Raw genomic sequence first — 18,631 nt, forward strand, 5'->3', positions numbered from 1 at the left:
AGCTTTTGTGGGCAAAGACCCACTTTAGGATCCTGACAAAAGGAAGAAAGGTGAGCAGTAAAATACAGACCATTGATTACAAAAACACATCCTTTGTCTCCCTGAGAGAACTGATGGGCAGGATCCCTTGGGAAGCAAAGATGAAGGTGAAAAGAGTTCGTGAAAATTGGCAGTATTTTAAAAAAGTCTCACTGAAGGCACAGGAACAAATCATCCCACTGCATAGCAAGAAATGCAAATATGGTAGGCAACCAGCTTGGCATAACAGGGAAATCCTGAGTCAGCTTAAACTCAAATAGGATGCATATAAGAAGTGGAAATGTGGACAGTTGACTAAGGAGGAGTATAAATATAGGGCTGGAGAATGCCGGGCAGTAATCAGGAAAGCAAAAACACAGTTGGAACTGCAGCTGGCAAGGGATGTAAAGGGTAACAAGAAGGGTTTTTATATGCATGCTAACAATAAAAGACTTATCAGGGAAGGTGTGGGGATGTTACTAGATGAGAGAGATAACCCAGTGACTGATGATGTAAGAAAAGCTGAAGTACTCAATGCCTTTTTTGCATCAGTCTTCATAGACCAGCACAGGTCCCACACTACAGTACTAGACAATGCAGTATGGGAAGGTGGAGGACACCCATTGCTGGGGAAGGAACGAATTAAGAGCTATCTAGAAAAACTAGATGTACAAAATCCATGGGTCTGGATTTAATGCACCCAAGGGTATTGAGGGAATTGACAGATGTCATTGCCGAGCCTTTGGCCATTATCTTTGAAGACTCTTGGAGATCGAAAAAATCCCAAATGTTTGGAAAAAGGCAAATGTAGTAACCATCTTTAAAAAGAAAAGAAGAACAATATAGGGTACTATAGACTGGATAGCCTTATCTCAATCCCTGAGAAAATAATGGAGGAGAGACTCAAGGAATCCATTTTGGAGCACTTGGAAGAGGAGAAAGTGATCAAAATTAGTCAGCCTGGATTCACCAAGGGCAAGTCATGCCTGACCTATCTGATTAGCTTCTGTGATAAGGTAACAGGCTCTGTGGACATGGGGAAGTCAGTCGATGTGGATTGACTTCAGCAAAGCTTTTGATACAGTCTCACATACCAGTCTTGTCCAAAAGTTAAGGAAGCATGGATTGGATACATGGACTATAAGATGGATAGAAAGTTGGCTTGATGGTTGGGCCCAACGAGTAGTGGTCAAAGGCTCAACATCTGGATGTCAGTTGGTTTCAAGTGGAGTGCCCCCAGGCTCGGTTCTGGGGCCAGTGCTGTTCAACATGTTTATTAATGACATGGATGAGGGGATGGATTGCACCCTCAGCAAGTTTGCAGATTACACGGTTATCAGGGAGACTTATATAAGTGGGAGGATAGCAATAGTATCCAGAGTGATCTGGATAAATTGGAGGATTGGGCCAAAAGAAATCTGATGAGGTTCAACAAGGAGAAGTGTACAGTCTGGCACTTGGGACTGAAGAATCCCAAGCATTTTTATATGATGGGAACTGGCTGGCTAAGGAAGCAGTACAGAGGAAGGATTATGGTGGATGAGAGGCTGGATACAAGTAAACAGTGTGCTGTTTTAGCCAAGAAGGCTAACAGCATATTGGGATGCATTAGAAGAAGCATTTTGAGCAGATCTAGATAAGTTGTTGTTCTCTATTCAGCACTTATGAGGCCATATCTAGAATATTGTGTCCAGATTTTGGACCCCAGTATAGAAAGGATATGGATGTGCTGGAGCAGGCTCAACAGAGGGCAATGAAAATGATTAAGGGATTGGAGCAGATGACCTATGAGGACAGGCTGAGGACTTTGGTCTTATTTAGTTTACAGAAGAGAAGACTGAGCGGTGAGTTGATGGCAGACTTCAGCTTGCTGAAGGGGAGCTCTAAAGAGGATAGAGAGAAACTGTTCTTTGTGGTGACAGACAGCAGAACAAGGACCAATGGTCTGAAGTTACAAAAGGAGAGGACTAGGTTAGACATTAGGTACAAGCTAACTACTTCACCAGCAGGATGGTGAAGCACTGGAATACGTTGCCTAGAGAGATTGTGGAATCTTCATCCCTAGAGATTTTTAAATCCAGGCTGACAAAGTCCTTATTTGGGGTAGGGGGCTGGACTCAATGACCTCTTGAGGTCCTGTCTAGCCCTATGATTCTATGATTCTAAGACTAGACCTGGAATTCATCTTTAAGGGGAAGTGTACCTTGATACAGTCTTTTAAAAATATACTTGTCTCTCAAAGCATGCCAGTGTCAACCCACCAAAGAAAATATTGTTTTGTAATATGCATTAACTGACTAACTAAATGAATGAATGAATTAATTGATGAATGAATGAAGTTGTGCCCCTAGAATTCACAATTGATATTTTGCTATAGTTTTATTCATTTAACACCATTTTCCTGCCTTTCTCCTTTTTTCCCATCCTTCAGCAATAATCAATAACTCATGCAACCCCTATCCTCCAGTTTACATTGAAGAAAAATAAGGAACAAGGTAGCACTTTAGGGAAAAATAGTGCAATAACTTGGGATTAGGTTTATCAAACTACTGTTCAAATTTGCACAGACAAAGAATGTGCAGACTTAAGCCCAAGATATAGTTTGAATACATGGCTCTATGCAGAGGGCTATTTGTCTTCCTCTTTTTTCATCCAAGAGAAATTTTGTAGACATCCGGATAAGTGTAATTTGTGATTCATTTTTGTCTCTGGCTTGTTCATCTATTAAGCACAATGTGGTTGTGTCTCTGTGTATAAAGTCCCAGCACCTAGTCAACCTCTAGATCAGACTGACCTTGGTTGTGTTTATTTACATTATTTTCTTTGGTATTTATTGTATTCATGTAGATGGAGTATATGGATCCAAACAGTCCAAGGTTCCTAATATCAAATAGGAAGAAGAGGCTTTCTAAGTCAGGGCAGCCCTTTTGAAAGGCCCCCATGTACCTGGCTGGTATGCATTCTGAAAGCCGCACTTTCAACTCATGCATGGCCACCATTATGCTAATAAGGCACTGCATATTCATGCCAGTGCCTCATTAGGATCTTGTGAACTGCCTCATTAACATGCCCCCTCCTTTCACCACATGAGTATTTTCAGTAAAGTGACCGACTAATTATTTCAAATGTGCTTAACCTTAATTAATGAGTTTGGGACCTCAGTAAGCACATATTAACCTGTTATTTAAGAGAGCAGGAAAGAGGCTGTGGCGGAATTTGTGAAATGTATTACATGTGAAGACAAATTATGCACTTAACTCACATGCTAGAGTATTAAAACAAGCCACGGGATGTAGTTTTTGAGAGAAAGGTTTAGAATTTTTATTTGAAAGTGTTTAAAATATAAATAAAAATATTGCCTAGTTATTCTGCTTTATTATAATGCTTGGTTTAATGGAGTAAAGACCCACCTTGTCAGATGCATGAGTCGGGGGTTCCATAGGCGAGTTTAAAGAGGGAGTCTATTGTGTTGGACTGTGAAAGCAATGACTTGCTGTGCTCTAGCACCAAATGAGGCAAAGACAAATAGGACATGGGAAGGTTTGTAATAAGTGAAGCCAGCTTGAGAAACAAGAGAAGCATTAAAACAGTTAGAAGCAGCCAAAAACAATAGTTAAAAGAAAGTGTGATTAGCTGATTTGACGATAATTATTTCACAAAGTACAATCTCAGAGCAAAAGCTTTGCAATATCAGTGGTAATAAGACACTACCAACTGCTGAAGGGGAAATATTATATTGGCGCTCAATTTATATGATGGATGTTACTGTTCTTGCTAGCTGTTACCCAGTTAGGAGAAGAAGAGTGAAAAGCTGAGGATGAGAAATCCTGGCTAATAGCTTGTGTTTTTAATTATGCCAAATGTCAGTAATAGAAAACATGTTTATTTTTCCTTGCATGTAGATTACGCTTTTTCTATTTGCACTGTGTTAGTAATTATCCCTGGGATTTGCATATATGTGCCCCACCACTAACTGAGAAAGGATATTACAAGCCTCTTTGTAGTAAGCTGGCTTTTGATAGTGACTGTCTAAATTATCCTTTTTATTTTATTTTATTTTATTTTTGGAAGGGAGACTTGACATATTTTTAAAAACTGATAGCTGTCCCAAAGGAGACAAGGAACTGTTAGTGTTTGAACTGTTGAAAGCAATATATGCCTTTCCAGAGACATTGTAATTATAGCACAAACTTTTGTCCTGAGTAACCTTTCAGGTTTTTAGTCTGAAGCAATGTTACTGTGTATCTGAAAATTTATATAAATTCAGGTAAGTATCAATCCATATGCATTCTTAGAAGAGACACTTTATTGTAACAAGAAAAATGTGTTGATATAGGCTGTGGTGATTAGGCCATTTGTCAAATGCTGTAACTGTTTGTGATAACATTTACAGGTCACATACACAAGTTTTCAGCTCTTATTGGAATCAAGCTTGTTGAAATGGAACTTATCCACCTGAATTCAGGAGATTGATCATTACGATTAAAGGTTGACAATTTCTGTTAAACTTACTTAACCCCCCATCCCCAAATGCAACATTATTGCAAACTTAGAAAGTCAAGGGAGTGATGTGTCAGCTTTCACAAAAGTTCTTTTACAAAATTGCTGCTTATCTTTAAAATATATGTGTGTTACAACAGTCAGGTTAATAAACAGTTTTTTCATGTCAAATTCAGAATGGAGAATTGTGCATCATACAGGACTCAATTATTTTATTTTTTCACAGTTCTTCCTTCTTTTCAATAACAATTGATGACATGCAACATGTTATTTTAATACTCTGTTTTTAGCATGAAATATTTTAGTCATTTATGAAACAGACCCAGTTTATAGAATATTGTCTGTAACATGAATGAAGTGTTTAGAGTATGACTGTACTTTTTATTTGATGGGTGTAAGAGCTACACACCCAATATCTCCACAGTACTCATCATGTACATCTCTTCGTACACACCACTTCAAATGAGTAAGTTGGCTGCTCAGTGGAGCATAGTTTATTTCACATGCTATGCACCTTGGCATAATGCTTGTTCATATCCTTTTTATCTCTTACATGCTACGCACTCTATAAGGAGATTACTCTGGGGACAGTGGATGTGTCAGAAGTATAGGTCATTAAATCTGTATGCTATCCTGACAAAATGGCTGCCAAAAAGTTGTTAGAATATAAGAACGGCCTTACTAGTTTTGAAAATGTATTTTTTATTTACATTGTCTTCTCTTTGCATTCTCTTTTAAACTATATCTCAAAGTTATCACTCCCGTTTCATCTGTAACCTATCAAGATTTTATTTAAATATAAAATACACTTTTTCTTAAATTTCATATCTCTCCCTACTTTTGTGTGTGACCTTTGAAACTTTGCCAAACTCTCCCAAATTTTATGAAATTAGATCACTAACACTTGCAAAAACTAAAACAAGCAAACTTGATTGCTAGGCAAGATACAATGTGCAGACGTAAAAACAGCAAGGAGATTGGAGATCAAAGGACTGGAGCAACAGGAGCATGATTACATTGTTATTCACTTCAAGTGTGTGCATAAAAGGATGATTCAGCTAAGATGAGATTTATGCACAAAAATGTTCAGAAGGTATAAGAGATTGAATATTCATGACTCACTTTTATGGGTGTCCTTTAAGGCTATGATTACACTGATCCAAACTCCAGGCAGCACTATGCAAATGTGTGGTTTTGAAAACGCAAATGGATGCTCATTTGCTTATTCACTCCACAGCAGAGGCTACTGCTGGCACAAAAAAAGCAGTGTAAACCTGGTTCTGTCGGCAACACCCTGCCTTTGTGAGCCGCCTCTTATGCCTGATTCTTTTCAGGTATAAAAGGCTGCCGACAAAGTGGGGGTGGTGGGGTGTTGCTTGCAGAACCACAATTACACTGCTTTTTTCTGTCTGAAGCAGCCTCTGCTGGCAAGTGAATATGCAAATGAACATCTATTTGCATTTTCGAGATTTTCTATTTGCATACTGCTGCTGGCTGTTCAGGTCAGTTGAATTGTAGCCTAAGAGTTCAGTGGAATTTGTGACTTTAATAAAAAATGACAGTACAGGTTGACCCACTCTAGTCCAGCACTCTCAAAACCTAACTGTTGCCAAATGAGAGAATTTCCTGGACCTGGAATAGCGGTATTCTCCAGCAGCATTACCAACGTTTCTACTGCTTACTGGGCTCTTAGAAGACATGTAATGGTAAATTAAAGCAAAATAACAGAACAGAACACTGAGGCCATGCCCACACTAGCCCCTCCTTTCGGAAGGACGATGGTACTGTGGCATTTTGGAATATGCTAATAATGTGCTGCCATGAGTACGCTGAGCCTTATTAGCATTATGGCAGACACATGCGCTTCAAAATTGCTGGTTTTGAATCATACACCACCTGTGTAGCTGGGGGCCTTTCAAAATGGACCCCTGATTGTCAAAGCCCCTTCTTCCCATCTGGTTTTGTGAAGAAGGGGCTTTTGAAATCATGGAGGTTGTTTTGAAAGGCATCCAGCTACATGGATGGCATGTGTTTCAAAATGGATAGTTTCAAAGTGCGCACAGATGCCATTATGCTAATGAGACACTGCATATTCCTTTCAGCACCTCATTAGCATATTTCAAAGTGCCACATTAGCATAGCCCTTCTGAAAGGAGGGGCTAGTGTGACCATGGCCTGAGAGTCAAGACTGGTGGCTGTAAACAAACTTTACAGGATATGGGAAACTTGGCCACACTCATGATATGTAGTCATCTGGCAAAGTAAAACTATGCCAGAGTACAGATGTTGCTAGACAAGTGAGTGCCAGACTAGAGAGGTTCAACCTGTATCTCTTTTTTCCTTTTCAGAGCTGCATGTTTTCCTGTGGTTTAATTTCAACTGCTGAGACACCTACACAAGTTTGTTTCCTCTCCAAAGAAGAGTCAGAATTTGACCAGGACACACAGAAGAACCAGACTGGAAGAGAATAAAAAGGATTGCAACAAGCAGAGTTGATACTTTCATCAGCATCTCTGTCATCTGCTGTGATTCACAAGTTTTGTTTCAGTTGAGTATACAGCAGTTTCAGTGGGGAAAGAAATCAAACAAACCAAGACAATGAAAAACAAACCAAACACTCAACTTCTGCTTTTCATGAGCTACAAAGCAAGTGGAACAGCACTTCTGAAAAGTCAGTCCCTTTCTCCCCCTGACTTTGTTATGAAATGAACAAATTGTCTGGCTATACCGAAAGAAGGACAGGATACCTATGACAGGGATTTTAATCAAGCCACAACTTTGTTATATAGCTCAGGGGCAAAGAACCTCCTGTTTCCCAGCTGAAGTCATTCATCAGATTTGGCTGCTGGTGGGCAGCCATATGGCTTGTTATCTGAGCATCTTCAGGCTCAGGCACAGAGCTGCAGGACACGGCACAGGCTGGTCATCTGCTTCCCACATCTCCCATTCATCAGCAATAGCAAGCCACAGACATTGGGAACTGCAGGGCTCTTTGCCTGTGGATGTTGAGACAAACAAATCGTCTGATGTCCCACCAGAAGATAACCCTAACAAATCACATGCATGCAGCCCATGAGCCCAAGGTTCTTCACCTCCATATAGATGTCTGGGACTACCTGGTAGATAAAGTATACAGTGCAGGAAAGCCTATGTTTATTCAAATCAGTACTCAGGGCTTCACCAGCTCCTGCTTCATTTTCCATCCAGGTATCCTGCAGCTAACCCATGGCTTGGACTTTGCTATCCACCCTCCCTTTCAGAAAGGTTAGCATAGGCTAATCTGTGCTTGATTTACCCATACATCTGGTGATCAGAAAGGTTAAAATGATTTCCTCTGTTATGTGATGTATGTTAATTTATTACTCTAAAGGATTTTGAAATATAAATAAGAGTTTGCTTACTGAAGCAGGTTTACTAAATCTGGTCACTGCATTAAAATGAGGTAAATTATTAAAATACTATTGAAAACAATGGTTATTAATTTCTTTATAGCAGGAAAAAGTCTAAAAAAGCTTTGTTTTTTCTGTTCCATTTTTAAGTGATGTTATACGCCCTCAAGCATACAGGTAAGCAGCACTATGTATTCATCACTCTTCTCATATTATATGAGCTATTCCCCCAATATTTATCTCTTGATTGTTTTCAAGAACACTGGAACCAATATAGGCATGTGTAAACAAAACTGAAAGCATAAAGAGTGAAAGAGGGCAGTTCCTGAGAAACAATGTCATCTTCTGATGCTCTTAATACTCCTTAGACAGAATCTACCACTTTTGTTCAGGGACATTCAGAAATATTGGCAGGCTGAAGGATTAGTATAATTGAAAAATAATAAAACTTTTTGCTATGCCAATTTGAATGGAGAAGATGATTAACCCAGAATTATATGTGGCTATGTTGTTATTTAAGTATCCTATTTCAGTTGAAGTTTGCTGAAATTTTAAGCTATAAATCCAGAAACACAACTTCTCTGCTCCCCTCTAGAAAGCTAAAAAAATTCTGAGGGAAATAAAGTTGCCCTTTACAGCAGTCTCTAAGGAGATAAAGATGCACAACATAGTGAACTGGAGATTGGCAGCTATATTTTAACTTTTATATGGAATATTCAGAGTAGAAGGAGCCTTATGTGGGAACGGAGGTTCAAATTTACATCCAACTTTGAGGCAGGGCTAGTATTATTTCCCAAGCCTACTCCCAGCATAATACTCTTTCTTACTGCAATGGTTGCCATGAGGGATTTCCCTTTTAATATTAAAATGGTAAGCAGTGAGAAGCTCAATGGGTCAATATTTTACGATAATCAGATTGAAGGTAAGCCACTATCCTGGTGATATATGCTTAGATCAAACACTAGGCAAAAAGGAGGATGGATAAACAATGTAATCTCCCTAGATGTGAAGTATTCCTATAAGAACATGGTTCGAGCGGGTTTGTCGCAGTGCTAAGTACAGGGCTGCTTTTCCCAAATACATGAGTTCATGTTTCACTCTTGTTTTCATCCTTGGGAACAGAGAGGTTGCCGTGCTGCAACAGCCCATCACTAAGCTGCCTCAGGCATTTAGCAATACTTCATGCATCAGAGGAAGGCAAACCACCACAATGCACCTGAGTAATGGTATAATGGGAAAGGAGGGAGAAAGTCCCTCTAATTCTCTGCAATCAATCAGTTTAAACCCTGAGGCACAAGGGCTGATATTAGCACTGGCAAATTGAAATATAGGTCAGAGATTCAGTTCAGACAGCCAGTTAAAAGTTCAGAGACATACTTGCAATGTATTGGAATGGCCATGCTTTGCAAATAAGAGTTGGAAAGTGTTGCATATTTTAGGCTTTTCTTGGGAAGCAGTTAATGTGTGGTACACACAACTAAGCTTTAGCTAACTTTATTAACATCAAAGAAGAACAGTATAGAAATCACATGAAAACATCCCGTCCTTTGCTTCCTGTGCACAATCATGTCAAAATACTGCCAGAAGACTGTGACTCATAATATTTTCAGACATTTATTTCCAATCAAAATCAGGAAGAAAAATATATGCCAAAGTTTTGATTTGATTTTTGTTGGAAAACAAACCCACTTTTCAAAGCCCAAAGAGTCTTCTTTAATAGTGCTCATAATAACCCTCGTCGAGATTATGGATTCATAGAATAATAAACAATCTCAGAAATACTTATCACACGTCAATATATTTTTTCTCCAAGCCATCACCAAACTTCACACTTTTGCTTTTCTTCCTTTCTCTACCTGTGTTCTACTATGCTTTCTGTCTTACTTTATTTAATTTAGTAGTTTTGCTTTATTTTATTTATTTAACTCTACATTCATTTTTATAGCTATTTTCCAAAGATATACAAGGAGTACATTGTTACCAACAATTTGACACATCTAATTTTTGTATATTCATTACACTTATTTCAATAATTCTCGCATATATAGAGTGAGAGCCTACCCCTGCTCGGCTTGGGTCAGCCATGGTAAAAAGACTTACAGGGCCCAGGTCTGGATGTGGGGAGAATTCCTCCAGCACATTCATTGAATCCCCTTGGATGCCCTGGTACAAAGAGTCATAACAGTGACAGGACTAGGGATGGGATAGTGCATTGAAAAGTATAGATAGATGAACATAGGTGTAAGTTAAGGCAGAATTTCAATGGGCCTGCAGGCCTCAAGACCTGTAAGACATTAACTTATCTAATCTATTCAATTCGTAAACTGTCTCTATACTACAGAGTTCTGTTGATAGAAGAGGCCTTCTGACAACAAAACTAGGAAGTGTCCACACTACAAATGCATTCTGTTGAGAATCTGTCAACAGAATGCAGCAGTCTTCGTGGCAGAGTTCTGTCTTGATCATACAGTGCAAGGCATAGTGCCTCCAAAGACACATTTGGTTGACAAAAATATAATGTAAATGCTCCGGGGGCAGGGGGGGGCCCTCTGTCGACAGAGAGGACTTCCAGTTCACAGGGCTGTTTGCAGAACTTCCAGTTGGCTGTTCTTTCTACAGAGGTCTGGGCAGTCTGGCCATTCTCAGTCGACAGCGGGCATTGATGGAGGAGCCTCTATTAGGTGTGGACATATTCTGTAGATACAGATTCTGTACTGAAATATCTGTCGACAATGACTTCTGTCAACAGAACTCTGTAGTGTGGACACAGCTATAGGGCCACAAAATACTTAACGTAAGTAATTAATCAAGAGTAGCCTTCTAGACCATAAACTATAGAATGCTATATTGCCAAAATTGCAGGCAGATAACTGGAAGATGCTCATTTGTACTACTTTGTAATGTTTTAAGTAAGGGAAATCAGTACATTTCTGACAATAAGAATGTCCTGGTGTATTCTAATAAACCTGAGGTGAAAGAATTAATACCTATAAGAGAAGGGCATGTCGAGGCTTCCACTCCCAAGTTGAGAAACACTGATCTATATGAGTTGTAACAAAGAGGGAGCTGTGCTAGTCTATATACTATCAAAACAAAAAAGCAGTCAAGTACCACTTTAAAGACTAACAAACTAATGTATTGGGTGAGCTTTCGTGGGCCAGACCCACTTCTTCAGACCATAGCCATATCAGAACTGACTCAATATTTAAGACACAATATTTAAGGTTCTTTGTGCCTTAAATATTGAGTCTGTTCTGGTCTGGCTATGGTCTGAAGAAGTGGGTCTGGCCCACGAAAGCTCACCCAACAAATTAGTTTGTTAGTCTTTAAAGTGCTACTTGACTGCTTTTTTGTTTTGATCTGTATGAGTTGAGCATGCCTGGGAGACCTCTAGGTAGCCCCATGGGTAGACTTACCTCTTCCTGAGAACCACTGATATAGGCCATAAGCATAACAAGGATACAATAGATTTCAAATATTTCAAAATATTCTCACATATCTTTTAAGTTAGCAAAAAGGGATAGAGTTGTTTTAGAGACCTTCTAGGTTTGTTTAACTGTGGTGAAGGCCTAGTGCTTTGTGTTTACACCTTCACATTGCTAATGTATTCTCTGAAAGGTATTCTAGATTCTCTGTATGCTTTCATATGGAAAATAAAACTAACTCCTTAAGTGCTTTTCCATCTTACTTCACATCTCTTTATGAAGCTGTTAAACAAGTGCTGAAAAGCTCTACTTACATTTAAAATCATGATCATCCATAGTGGCATTTAATTAATTCTTCCATATATTCATTGAAAGAAGTAGCAGTAAATTAAATGACTAAGAAAACAAAAATGACTCAACTGCCTTCTAACTTTTTCTGAACTGAATAAATTGTCTTATATATTGATTTTTGAAGACTTTGATAAAAGGACTAAAGACTGGTAAACATCTGAGTCAACCTTTTCTCAGCAGTTTGCTTTTGTTAAGGAAAGTCAGCTCAGCTCACAATTATATTTGGTCTTTGAACCTTTCCAAAGGGTTGTTAAGCTTGTGTCCTTGAGAAAGATGTGTATATCCAGTGCTGCAATAAACTGCATTGTACCTCCCAGCTTGAAAAGAATTTACAAACTCTGGCTAAAAGGAAAACAAGCCTTTCTATCATAATTTTGCAGCTGAAGGGATTAAAGTACAAAGAGTTTTGGATTTGCCCAAGGCCACACACAAAATCAGTGACAGATTTAACAGCATGCTCAGTTCAGTTCCTTGTCCTTGAACGCAATTTTACACATTATTACAGTGGACAAGTATTGAGAAAGATGCAAAAATTTGTTTGGATTAAACCTAAATTCATTTTGGCAACATTCATGACCTCACTTTCCCAATAAGGATAATGGTAGTTTCCTGACTCAGAACTTACTGTGCATATACATCCATTAAAAAAAATGTAAGGACTAGAGCACAGATAATACAGGAAGTGAATGCAGACAATTATCAGAGCTTGTTAAGACAACCTTATTTTTCCCAATATTTCCTTGTTATGCAAGTAATGAAATAAAATATATCCCAGAGTTATTTCCATGAATGTTTATATAAATGATTTTCACACCTAAGAATGTTCCCCAACAAATAACCTCTTGCAAATATTTGTGTGAATATGGGCTCACCGAAAAGTTCTTATTTGAATTATTCATGTATCTACCTTGAAATGTTTTAGATTTTCTTTCTCCTGATAAAGGTTTATCATCTAGTCTCAAAATAATATTGTGCTACTTAGGTACCCTTTCACACAAAATGTAGAAGGAGAAGTAAAACAGAGCTGAAGACATGGTCTTGCAGAGAAAATTGAAAAGGGAATCCCTGCCACTTACCCCGAGCCCCACTGACTCCAGTGAGCCAGGAATAGTTTTCTTTGTAGGATCTGGGACAGTGTCAAAACAAATAGTTAACATAAACGCAGAAGCTGAAAATTGATTCTATAGGCTGTGCATTAAATAATATAAAGCAAAGAACAAATCTGTTCAGATTGAAGAAATCACAGTCTGTCTGCAGATAATTCTGAAATGGGGGTGGGAGAAAGGTTAGCCAATATCCCTATCAAAGTTTGGGCATATCTCCCATGCTGCCTACCTCAGTATATCTGAAACTCTTGTGAATGTGTTGCTTTGTGTTACCATAAATGAATTTTAAAAAAAGAGGACACCCCTGAGTAGGAGTGTATCTGTGTCAGTATCTTTACCAACTCACGTTGTATTAATGTTTTATAGTATATATAGTACATAGATAAAATGTGAGCTGTTGGGGATACTGATACATATATACTCCCTCCCAGGGATGCTCTCTTTTTTGAAAATCCATATATGATAACCCTAGCAAGGGTTGGCAACCAAAATTGCAACAAGAGCTTTTTTTTCCCAATTTGATAAAAAAAAAAAAATCAATAATTCAAGAGCCACAGTGCATGTGACTATGAGACATCCCTTAATAAATAATGTCAAACCATACTTTCTGTAACCCCCATTTAAAGAAGAGTGTACATACAATGATTTGCAATGTGATACATGTTTACTGCAGGATGTTCACAGACTTTTTATTTATTCTCTTTCCTCACATTTCACATGTGTTTGTACCACTGTTTTCCTGACTTTCACTCCCAAACCTTCCCTTTCTCTGGAGAGTGCAAGGGGGAGTTATTCAACATTTTGAGATCACATATTTTTTGCACTTTAGATATGAGTTGTTCATTTTGGGGCTTTTAGACATTCACCATTTACTGAAAATAATCAGGATGTGGGTGGTTTTTATTTTATTTAATTTTTTTAACTTTGTAATGATAGCATCCAGAGCCACAAAGAAGTCCTTAAATGGCCACACACGGCTCTGGAAACAAAGGTTGAAGACCCCTGCCCTAGATTGTTGCTGAAAAACATTCATTCCAGGTCATTCTAATTCATGCAGAAAACTGTTTTCGCTGGGGGCAATCAACTACATTTCCATTTCCAGAGTTACAGCCATCAGGTCAAAATCTGCTTGATTCATGCCCATTAAGTTTACAAGTATTTACATAGAGCATATGTCAGGGCATGACTTCATCCAATGTTTAATTCTTGAATAAATCTCATTTCCAGCATATTAAAATAGAACAAAAAACAGGGAAAATTCAGAATATGTCATAGCTATGCTTTGAAATTGCTGCTGCTTCTAGACCCACTTGAAACTGAGAAGTGAAGAAGCTGCATAAAAAAGGCAAGACTTATAAAATTTTCAAGTTGACAGGAAACAGAACCACCAAAAATCTAATGAGATAGGCTTCTCTTGCAAAATTTCTAGATCCCTTTTGCAGACTAGGGAGGTTAGTATAGTTCCAGAAAAAAACAGAGAAACATTCAGCTTTGAATGTGCAGCTTTGAAAATGGTCAGAAGTTCACAGCAGCTGTGTGTAGATCTGAACTGAAATGGGTGAAATAACAATTTCTTTGTTTGGGACTCTTCCTTGGGCTTATCTGAATCAAATGAAATGGTCACTTCTATTAGAGTTTCACAGCATTATAATTCACCCCAATGAGAAACCGCCTTCTATTCAGTAAAATAAACTTTCAAGTTCTAGAGTTCTGTGATTCTACAATTCTATGAAACCAAAGCAAACACAAACATTCCTCAAGAGCAATTAGATACTTTTTTATGCCTGCAGATGGCAATGTTGATCTTTCTAAGTTTTATAAAAACCCTGAATTATGAACCATGAATAAAACCATCCTCATACAGAAGAAAGGAGCTGGGCAGATGAAATAATGTACAGATTAAAATAAAGGTCTACAAGTACAGTGATAATGGGTAAAAACACATGCACTGAAAATCTGATTGGCATGTTAGTTAATTAAAATTAACAACAAGGAAAGGTTTTAGTTCACACCAGGGATTACTTACCTTGATAACTTTTTCTCTAGTACTTTGTTTCATTGTGTGAGGGGGTCGATAACCAATTCATACACATATTCAAATTCTTTTTTTGCTTATTTTTTATACAACAGCAAATAAAGAACACAGTGACATGTTAATCAGTTAAGCACACAACTCTTAGGAATAAATATTGAATGAACCAGTATGACTGAATGAAAGGTACAAGATGCAGTATCATTTTTCTTGTGTGTATTTCATTTTATTTATATTAATATAAAAATAGAATTCAGCAAGATACCTTACATTAATTTAAAAATAAATACAGTGTTCACAAAACAATAGTATGATAGGTGCACACAGGTTGAACCACTCTAATACGGAACTATCTCATCCATCAAACTCCATAATCTGACATGATTTTAGATAGCCAGACGACCATTGATGATACATGTAGCCACGTTTCTTGTGCCTCCACAAAGTTTGTTTGAAGACCACTCTCTGCATTCTGAGTTGTTATTTAGCTATAAGTTTACTCTAAATGTCTTCCAAGAGCCCAATAATCAGTGGAAATGTTGGTAATGTAAGAAATATTGACCTCCTGTTTTCCAGCAAATTCTGTCATCTGGCACCAGTCAGATCCCAAGGGTGCTGGATGACAGAAGTTCAACCTGTACCTTGTTTTCCGCTATCTTTAATATAGTCATTTATATCAGTGCTAACAAATCACCAGTGTAGTTGGTGTTTAATGACTACCTGGTATTCCTTTGGATAGTTTTAAAGAGATGACTCAAGGCACCAAGTCACGCCTTTTGTGTTGGAAGCAACATATCTAATTATGTCCAAGGATGTCACTGAAACTAAATGGGGTTGATAGAACTTTTGGTATACCACTGGTCATGAAACTTAATGAAAATGAGCTTTCATTATTCATTCTTCACCCTCCAATGTGAAATGCTCCAAATGTGGGTCTTCATGTAGATGTGGTGGCATCTTCTTAATCTTAATATGTCATCTTCCATTGCGTTCCTTTGAGCAGCTCCCATTTTTCTCTATGGGACACAATGGAAATGTCATGATATATTTATAGCATGCCTGAGCTTCATTCCTGTAATCCATACTTTAAGTGCATTTGAATATTCTCAGGCTGCTCTTTACAAGGCTGTTCAGGCAAGTGTTGGGTGAAGTGTTTAGCTACCCAAAAGAAAAATATGTAAAAGTCAAAGAAAAAGTAGATAAGTCGATATAGACATCTGTAAAGCTATTGGAACAGGCATTTTAAACATAAACATTTTATGAAGTGTTGCCAGCCATCAAATTCTCTAAGGCAGTAGTGCTAGCAGCTTGATGCAAATGAGTGGTCTCAAAAATTCAAATGGATGCCAACCTGCATATTCACAGCTAATTTGCATATTCACACAAGATAGCCCTGCCACCAGAGGCTGCTACTGGCAGAAAACAAGCAGTGTAGATGTAGTTCTGCCAGCAAAAAAACCCTTTGTTGGCAGCCCTTTATGCCTGGAAAAATTCAAGGGTAAGGTGCTGCCGACAAAGGGTTTTTTTCGCTAGCAGAACCACCTCTATACTGTGCCTATGTCTACACTTGCCCCCTTCTTCGAAGGGGACATGGTAATCAGGCTGATGGGAGATTACTAATGAAGTGCTGCAATGCATATGCAGTGCTTCATTAGGCTAATTCTCCCCCCACAGCAACTTCAAAGTGTCAGGCTTCAAAGTACTGGCATGCTGTGTAGCCACAGGCACTTCCAAGTGCCTGCATTACTTTGATGTGTCTTTACTCCCCACAATTTAGCACCTTTGAAAAATAGGTGACTTGGTCAGAAACCTAATTAAACAAATAGTAAGCCTGGATATCTTAAAAAACATTGCTTTGTATACACAATCAAGCACATATAAACCTGCAGATAGGTGCCCTACCTTTCAGTGCACTGAGCAGAGAACTTCAGTTCCATGCCACATATATACACACCCAGTATAATATTGCCTGTTCTCTTCAGGAATTCACCCTACATGAAGACAGTCCATGTAACTTCAGCATGGTTTTCACTGGGATTCAGGACTGATTTGTCCCTGGAGCTTCAGAAGAAGGAAGCTCCAAAAGATGGGGCTCTTAGAGGTTGTTGAGGGAAGTACAGAGAATCAGAATCTGCCCAGACTGCTTTGGTTATGTCACTTTCCCAGTTAGTGCCACTCACCTTTTGGGCCGTGCATGCCACCACCTATATTAGAAAGGAGGCTACAGTTTAGTTCACCTGCAAAGTCTTTATCTTGATGTACTATCCTGAAGGACTTAGCAATGCAGTGGGCATCTGTTTGCAGCTACACTGGAGAAACTAATGTGAAGCGTGAACCAAGTGTGTCCCTCCAGCCAATAACAATTATGACTGAAAAAGGCTTTATGCATTTAAAGTTAACAATTTTATAAGTTGACTGTTGGAAACCTGGAGAGAGTTTCTAGCTCAAGACATATTTTGAAGTGATCTGGTCAGATTATTGAATTATCTCAGTTGTACCAAGTTCATGGACTTGGCACCAGGGACAAGAGATAAAGGACATTCAAAGACCAATAAGCAAGTTTAATTTAAGACAGATAGAGCCTTGACTCTCCACTCTATCCAGACTGTGCACAGGAGCTCAGTCACATTTCCCCTCCCTTTCCTGCCTTCTCCATGATCCATTCATCTGATATAAGCCCAAGATTCCTCCTCCTTCCCCTTTCACGAGGTGCCAAGGATCAAAGGTACAGCTGTTTACTCTGAGAATTTCCCTGCACGTAGGGAATCCTGTTCTGACTATCTCTGTCTGGATTCAGGCCAATTTATGAAGAACAAAAGTAGCCCTACTGGAATGTGATTTTGCCCCTCATGTAATACAAGTAAGCACAAGATAAGCTGTACCCTACAGTATGAATTGTGGAGCAATTCTTGGAGCATTCAATCTTAGAACATGATAACAAAAGCATCTCTGCCAATCTCAATTTCTATGGTGGTTCATAAGGTGAGAGATGACCTCTCAAGTAATATGATCCAAGGCCATTCTGGGGTTTAAAATTAAGTGCAATAATCCATGCTCTTCTTCCTTCTAAAATACAGCTAGTGACAATATTAGCTTGGTTTTATTTCTAATAAGATTTTTTTAAAAAAAATAAGCCTACAGTTACACTAGCAAATTTTGCCAGCAAACCCTGGTTTTGTCAACAAAACTAGTGGAGAGTCCACCCACAAAAAGTGATTTGTCAACAGTATTTTGACAAAAGCCAGCACATTCGCTGACAACCTTCTACCTGTCCCAGATGAGGTTCTGTGGACAAAAAGGCTTTGTGGGTGCTCTGGGGTGCCCTCTCTCAATAGATAGGGCATCCAGAACAATGGACAGCCCTGTCTGCTGTGCTTCCAGGTGCCTGTTTTGTTGAGAGAGTGGCCAGGCAGTCCAGCAGCTCTGTTGACGGAGCCAAGCACTCTTCCAATTCTGTGGGCACACTCTGTCAACAGAAGGTTGGTCGGGAAATCTCTTCAGACTGTGGCTTCTGTTGACAAACCTCTGTAGTGTTAATGTAACCTAAGAGTTCTTGCTTTCCTGTCTTTGTTGATATTGTGTTACATTCTTTAAAATAGATACTTCTCTGGCACATCCATAATGCAGCTATATGAATGTATGCCAAAACTGAGAAGTGAAAGCACTTTACAAACTTACAAACAAGCACTTTATTGCCTACAACACCTCTCTGAGGTAGCATTATTCCAATGGAAAACAAAGTCACAGAGAGGTTGAGTGACTCGCACAAACTGCACAACATGTCAGAAGCAGAGGCAAGTTTGAAAACTG

The sequence above is a fragment of the Carettochelys insculpta genome, chromosome 1 (assembly GCF_033958435.1).
Source record: "Carettochelys insculpta isolate YL-2023 chromosome 1, ASM3395843v1, whole genome shotgun sequence".
Classification (NCBI taxonomy): domain Eukaryota; kingdom Metazoa; phylum Chordata; order Testudines; family Carettochelyidae; genus Carettochelys; species Carettochelys insculpta.